The 6,000-nt window shown below is 51.4% G+C and overlaps 1 long non-coding RNA gene across 1 annotated transcript in view; it reads left to right on the top strand.

Moving 5' to 3' along the window:
* Nucleotides 1-2,319: 2,319 nt before the first annotated feature.
* Nucleotides 2,320-6,000, top strand: part of LOC119843782 — a 29,056-nt gene continuing 25,375 nt past the window's right edge. Inside the window, exon 1 of the long non-coding RNA XR_005289049.2 lies at nt 2,320-2,619. This is a non-coding gene — a long non-coding RNA (uncharacterized LOC119843782). The remainder of the gene's footprint in view (nt 2,620-6,000) is intronic.

Here is a 6,000-nt window from a genome sequence, read left to right as displayed (position 1 = left end):
GCCCGCAGCCAGCCCCGCCTCCAGCCACCCCCGCACCCCCTGCCCGCAGCCAGCCACCCCTGCACCCCCTGCCCGCCGCACCCCCTGCCCGCAGCCAGCCCCGCCTCCAGCCATCCCCGCACCCCCTGCCCGCAGCCAGCCCCGCCTCCAGCCATCCCCGCAGCCAGCCACCCCTGCACCCCCTGCCCGCCGCACCCCCTGCCCGCAGCCAGCCCCGCCTCCAGCCATCCCCGCAGCCAGCCACCCCTGCACCCCCTGCCCGCCGCACCCCCTGCCCGCAGCTAGCCCCGCCTCCAGCCATCCCCGCACCCCCTGCCCGCAGCCAGCCACCTCTGCACCCCCTGCCCGCCGCACCCCCTGCCCGCAGCCAGCCCCTGCCTCCAGCCATCCCCGCACCCCCTGCCCGCAGCCAGCCACCTCTGCACCCTCTGCCCGCCGCACCCACTGCCCGCAGCCAGCCCCGCCTCCAGCCATCCCCGCACCCCCTGCCCGCAGCCAGCCACCTCTGCACCCCCTGCCTGCCGCACCCCCTGCCCGCAGCCAGCCCCTGCCTCCAGCCATCCCCGCACCCCCTGCCCGCAGCCAGCCACCTCTGCACCCTCTGCCCGCCGCACCCACTGCCCGCAGCCAGCCCCGCCTCCAGCCATCCCCGCACCCCCTGCCCGCAGCCAGCCACCTCTGCACCCCCTGCCTGCCGCACCCCCTGCCCGCAGCCAGCCCCTGCCTCCAGCCATCCCCGCACCCCCTGCCCGCAGCCAGCCACCCCTGCACCCCCTGCCCGCTGCACCCCCTGCCCGCAGCCAGCCCCGCCTCCAGCCATCCCCGCACCCCCTGCCCGCAGCCAGCCACCTCTGCACCCCCTGCCCGCCGCACCCCCTACCCGCAGCCAGCCCCTGCCTCCAGCCATCCCCGCACCCCCTGCCCGCAGCCAGCCACCTCTGCACCCTCTGCCCGCCGCACCCCCTGCCCGCAGCTAGCCCCGCCTCCAGCCATCCCCGCACCCCCTGCCCGCAGCCAGCCACCCCTGCACCCCCTGCCCGCAGCCAGCCCCTGCCTCCAGTCACCCCCTGCCCTGCCCACAGCCAGCCCATCTCCAGCCACCCCCTGCCCTGCCTGCAGCGAGCCCCTGCCGCACGCATCCCCTGCCTGCCGCCAGCCTTTGCCGCACCCCCTGTCCTGTATCCAGCCAACCTCTGCCGCACGCACTTCCTGCCCTGCCCGCAGATTGCCCCTGTCTCCAGCCAGCCTTGCACCCCCTTGCCTCCAACTAATCCCGCACCCTCCTGTCTCCAGCCAGCTCCACACCCCCTGCCCTGCCCGCAGCCAGCCCTGCACCTCCTGCCTCCAGCTAGCCCTGCCCCATCCCCCTTTCTGCAGCTGGCCCCACGTCCACTGATGCCCTGCAGTTCCCAGGGCGGTAACCCTGCACACCTGCTTCAATGAGGGGGGCAGGGAGCAGCTAGGACCCACATATGTGCACACCCTAGGGTGACCAGACAACAAGTGTGAAAAATCAGGACAGGGGTTGGGGGGTAATAGGTGCCTCTATCAGAAAAAGACCCCAAAATCGGGACTGTCCCTATAAAATCAGGACATCTGGTCACCCTAGCACACCCCCAGGGAGTGGCGGGGACCCACACATGTGAAACGGAGCTCCTCTCTAGTTCAGGCCCATCTTTTTAAAAAAGAACTTTAGGCAAGGTTAGCATACATCCGTATTTTCCCGGACAGGTCAGGCTTTTTGGTTCTTAAATCGCCGTCCGGGAGGAATTTTAAAATTTCCTCCTGGGAAAATACGGACATATGGTAACCCTGTTGGTACAAAAAATACATACTGGGGCACATCTTTTAAATCAGAACTTTTTATAGGGAACCGGTTGTTAAGATTTTGGTAGCTCATCACTGCCCGCAAGTGCTTGCAGTCTAAGAGCCAGATTCTGTAACCCTCCCTTGCCCAAATAGTCCCAGTGTCTTAAGCGTTATTTGGTGTGAGGATTGCAGAATCTGCACCTAAATAAGGCATAGCCTGCTATGACAATTTTGGGAGTTTGTCTGGATAGAACTTATGAATTCTGTCTGAGTTTATGAACACTCTGTATAAATCAAGCTGCAAACTACATTTTTGACTGTCAGGCTGGTCCTTGTCTTCCTGCTGCCTCTTTATCTCCATCTTAGACTAAAATTTCAGAAAAATGGAAGATCATTGAACTTTGATTATTGGTTTAAGTGGAGTAACCTGGGACAAAGATGGCTGCTGCCCAGGGCAAACCACTTTTTCAAGTCTTGACTCTAGGGGGTTGGTAACTAATCAATAGATCATCTGGTAGGGGATTTGGATTACCTGAATCAACAAGGCAGATCAGGGAGTTACCTGACAAAGGAAACTGGAAGCTATAAAAGAAAGGGTCTCTTACTAACCGTTAGAGAGAGAGAGAGAGAGAGCGAGAGCGAGCGAGCGAGCGCGCGCGCGCTCCTGACCCAGACTCCAGGACATGGAGAGAAGCCATCTGCAGGAGGGCAACAGGAGAGGAAGGGTTCTGGATTCCTTAAAAGACTCTGACCTAAGCCTAAAGAGCGTTCAAGAGTGGTGAGGAAACTGAGGCAGGGAAATATGCACAGGTGTGTTTATTTTTGTCTAGATCTGTATATTTCTTGTGAAAGCTAAAGTAAAGAGTGGTTGGTTTTGGGGAACCATTATAAAGCCTGGCATGTCTGTTTGCTTCACTGTTGCATATCTCTGAAAAAAGTAAACTACACTGAGAGTGCCCAGGAGGTTGGAGCTCTGGGACACGGTGTGTTTGTCACTTGGGGAGTGTGTGTGTGTGTGTGTGTGTGTGTGTGTGTGTTTGTGTTGGGAGAGTGTCAGCATTGGTCTTGGGGCCTAGGGAATTTGGGCTGCATTGTCCCATTTCTGTGACAAGGTAGCAGACAAAGCCTGCGCTCAGGTAATGTGGCAGAGGAGCCAAGGGGAGGGAGACTATTGAAGCCTAGCTAGTCCAAGGGCAACTTAAAGCACGCGAGCCCAGTGTGTGAGGTCCAGCCACAGCATCCTGTTGAGTGTCTAACCAGGGGAACACCCCTGTGTGTGTGATACCTACCAGGTTGGAGAGCTGTATGCAATGCAATTCTGAGTTACAAACATAACTTATTGCCTCCCTCACTTGTGATGAGATGGTCCCATATTCAAGGTCTGCTAAACTCTGTTCCATGTAAAATGGAGACCATGACTGGGAGAAGTAAGTGCTTCTAAAAGGTCAGCCTCCTCAGAAAAATGCCAGACTTCTTGCTCTGTATCCATTGGTGCTGAGATTCAGATTGTATTCCAGGCACTTATCACCAGCTTCCCATGCTTAATAAAACACCATGCTGTGAAATATTTATACTGATACCACTTTTAATCTGCTCCTCTGAAGGGTATAAATTATTCCATTTTTGCAGAGTAATCTGTAATGAATAGGAGCAAAAACTTTCTTCTAGGGCTGCTGAAGGATGAGAAGAGAAGCACCATTAAAGGAACCTGTTAGTCTCCTGCCCTTCCCCTCCAATTCGTGTTGCTCTATTTAAAGAGAGATAGTTGTTAACAGGTGCATGCACACAAGCAATCTGCAGCACACAACATTGTCCTCCAACAATGCTGCATATTCAGGAGTGCCTTCTACTGACTTGTTTCAGAGTGGTAGCTATGTTAGTCTGTATCAGGAAAAACGATGAGGAATCCTTGTGGCACCTTAGAGACTAACGAATTTATTTGGGCATAAGCTTTTGTGAGATAAAACCCACTTCAGCAGATGCATGGAGTGAAAAATACAGTAAGCAGTATATATATTACAGCACATGAAAAGATGGGAGTTGCCTTACCAAGTGGGGGGTCAGTGCTAACGAGGCCAATTCAATCAAGGCCTATTCTCAACAGTTGACAAGAAGGGGTGAATATTGACAAGAAGAGGGAAAATTACTTTTTGTAGTGATCCAGCCACTCCCAGTCTTTATTCAGGCCTAATTTGATGGTGTCCAGTTTGCAGAACTGGAATTAATTTGCAGTCTGTTGAAGTCTGTTTTTGAAGTTTTTTTTGTTGTTGTTGAGTGTCTGGGGAGATTGAAGAGCTCTCCTACTGATTTTTGAATGGTACAATTCTTGATGTCTGATTTGTGTCCATTTATTCTTTTGCATAGAGACTGTCCGGTTTGGCCAATGTACACAGCAGAGAGGCATTGCTGGCACATGATGGCATATATCATATTGGTAGATGTGCAGGTGAATGAGCCCCTGATGGTGTGGCTGATGTGGTTAGATCCTGATGTCCCTGGATGATGATGTCCCTGGAATAGATATGCAGACAGAGTTAGCAACTGGATTTGTTGCAGGGATTGGTTCCTGGATTAGTGTTTTTGTTGTGTGGTGTGTAGTTGCTGGTGAGTACTTGCTTCAGGTTGGGTGGTGGTCTGTAAGCAAGGACTGGCCTGTCTCCCAAGATCTGTGAGAGTGAGGGATCGTCATTCAGGATAGGTTGTAGATCCTTCATGATGTGCTGGAGAGGTTTTAGTTGGGGGCCGGAGGTGACGGCTAGTGGTGTTCTATTACTTTCTGGTAGGTGACTTCTGGGTACCCTTCTGGCTCTGTCAATCTGTTTCTTCACTTCATCAGGTGAGTATTGTAGTTTTAAAAACACTTGATAGAGATCCTGTAGGTGTTTGCTCCAATCCCTCAGACAGAGACAAATGCGGTTGTATTTTAGAGCTTGGCTGTAGACAATGGATTGTGTGATGTGGTCTGGATGAAAGCTGGAGGCATGTAGGTAAGTACAGCAGTCAGTAGGTTTCCAATATCGGGTGGTGGTTATGTGACTGCCTACTGACACATTATCTATCTACTAACCTGTAACTTTTCTGTAGAACACTCTCATAACAGCTGTCAAGATAGTTGCCTTACATTTTTACCTGCACTTTTTTATCTTGTGTTTGCAAAATCTCTTCTTCAAAGGTTCCCCTCCATCCCCAAATTCATTCTTTCATGCTCATTTCTCTTTAGTAATAATAATAATAAAAAAAAAAAAAGCTAGCGGCCTGACATTCACAAACAATTCTGTAGTAACTGCACAATTACTGCTATAAAGCCTACTTAGATTTAACATTCTCTGTAAGGAAAAGATGGAAGAACATAGAACTGGCCAATATTGAGGGTGAGCAAGTGTTAATGAAAAGCTACAGGGCAGGATCAAGCCCTTATTTTCTGTAAAGATTGGAGCATATGCTTAACTTTGTGTGGTAGGTAGTCCTATTGAAGTGAGACAACTCAGTGTGTAAGAATATGAGTTGCCATACTCAGTCAGATCATGGTCCATCTTGCCCAGGATCCTGTCTCTGACAGTGTCCTATACCAGAGCTTCAGAGGGAATGTATGGAACAGGGAAATTATGAAGTGACCTCATCTCGTCTTCCACTCCTGGCTTCTGTTAGGGTCACCCCAAATATGGGGTTGAATCCCTGACCATCTTGATGGATCTATCCTCTATGAACTTAACCAGTTCTTTTTTAACTAGGTATATTTTTGGCCATCATAACATCCCATGGCAATGAGTTCCACAGATCAATTGTGCATTGTGTGAAAACAGTACTTCCTCTTGTTTGTATTAAGCCTGCTGCCTGGGTAACCCCTGGTTTTTATATTTGTGTGAAAGGGTAAATAACTCTTCTCTATTCACTCTTTTTCTGCACTATTCATGATTTTATATGCCTCTGTTATATCCCCCCTTAGTTTTCTATTTTCTGAGCTGAACAGCCCCTATCTCTCCTCTTATGGAAGCTGTTCCAAACCCTTGAACATTTGTGTGGACCTTCTCTGAACCTTTTCCAGTTCCCCTAAATCTTTTTTGAGATGTGGTGATGAGAACTGGACACAGTATTCGAGGTGAGGATGCACCATGGATTTATATAGTGGCATTATGATATTGCCTTTCTTATTATTTATCCCTTTCCTAATGTTTCCTAACATACTATTAG

This window comes from Dermochelys coriacea, chromosome 15, assembly GCF_009764565.3.
Source record: "Dermochelys coriacea isolate rDerCor1 chromosome 15, rDerCor1.pri.v4, whole genome shotgun sequence".
NCBI lineage: Eukaryota > Metazoa > Chordata > Testudines > Dermochelyidae > Dermochelys > Dermochelys coriacea.
Note: the sequence above shows the minus strand (reverse complement) of the source record. Positions and strands in the feature narration are given on the sequence as shown.